Source organism: Triticum dicoccoides, chromosome 4A (genome assembly GCF_002162155.2).
Source record: "Triticum dicoccoides isolate Atlit2015 ecotype Zavitan chromosome 4A, WEW_v2.0, whole genome shotgun sequence".
Taxonomy (NCBI): Eukaryota; Viridiplantae; Streptophyta; class Magnoliopsida; order Poales; family Poaceae; genus Triticum; species Triticum dicoccoides.
Window position 1 is genome coordinate 99,060,323 of NC_041386.1, and position 1,666 is coordinate 99,061,988.

Here is a 1,666-nt window from a genome sequence, read left to right on the forward strand (position 1 = left end):
TTGTCACTCCGATTGTCGGAGAGGTATCTCTGGGCCCTCTCGGTAATACACATCACATAAGCCTTGCAAGCATTACAACTAATATGTTAGTTGTGAGATAATGTATTACGGAACGAGTAAAGAGACTTGCCGGTAACGAGATTGAACTAGGTATTGGATACCGACGATCGAATCTCGGGCAAGTAACATACCGATGACAAAGGGAACAACGTATGTTGTTATGCGGTCTGACCGATAAAGATCTTCGTAGAATATGTAGGAGCCAATATGGGCATCCAGGTCCCGCTATTGGTTATTGACCGGAGACGTGTCTCGGTCATGTCTACATTGTTCTCGAACCCGTAGGGTCCGCACGCTTAAGGTTACGATGACAGTTATATTATGAGTTTATGCATTTTGATGTACCGAAGGTTGTTCGGAGTCCCGGATGTGATCACGGACATGACGAGGAGTCTCGAAATGGTCGAGACGTAAAGATTGATATATTGGAAGTCTATGTTTGGACATCGGAAATGTTCCGGGTGAAATCGGGATTTTACCGGGTTACCGGGAGGTTACCGGAACCCCCCGGGAGCCATATGGGCCATCATGGGCCTTAGTGGAAAGGAGAAAGGGGCAGCCCAAGGGGGCTGCGCGCATCCCCCCTTCCCCTAGTCCTATTAGGACTAGGAGAGGTGGCCGGCCACCCCTCTCCCTCTTTCCCCCTTGGGAATCCTAGTTGAAATAGGATTGGGGGGGGGAGTAGGACTCCTCCTGCGCCACCTCCTCCTGGCCGGCGCCTCCTCCCCCCTTGGCTCCTTTATATACGGAGGCAGGGGCACCTCTAAACACACAAGTTGACACAAGTTGATCCACGTGATCGATTCCTTAGCCGTGTGCGGTGCCCCCTGCCACCATATTCCTCAATAATACTGTAGCGGAGTTTAGGCGAAGCCCTGCTGCTGTAGTTCATCAAGATCGTCACCACGCTGTCGTGCTGACGAAACTCTTCCCCGACACTTTGCTGGATCGGAGTCCGGGGATCGTCATCGAGCTGAACGTGTGCTCGAACTCGGAGGTGCCGTAGTTTCGGTGCTTGATCGGTTGGATCGTGAAGACGTACGACTACTTCCTCTACGTCGTGTCATCGCTTCCGCAGTCGGTCTGTGTTGGGTACGTAGACAACACTCTCCTCTCGTTGCTATGCATCACCTGATCCTGTGTGCGCGTAGGAAAATTATTTGAAATTACTACGAAACCCAATAGTGGCATCCGAGCCTAGGTTATTGATGTTGATGTTATATGCACGAGTAGAACACAAGTGAGTTGTGGACGATACAAGTCATACTGCCTACCAGCATGTCATATTTTGGTTCGGCGGTATTGTTGGACGAGACGACCCAGACCAACCTTACGCGTACGCTTACGCGAGACCGGTTCCCTCGACGTGCTTTGCACAGAGATGGCTTGCGGGCGACTGTCTCTCCAACTTTAGTTGAACCAAGTATGGCTACGCCCGGTCCTTGCGAAGGTTAAAACGGAGTCTATTTGACAAACTATCGTTGTGGTTTTGATGCGTAGGTGAGATTGGTTCTTACTTAAGCCCGTAGCAGCCACGTAAAACATGCAACAACAAAGTAGAGGACGTCTAACTTGTTTTTGCAGGGCATGTTGTGATGTGATATGG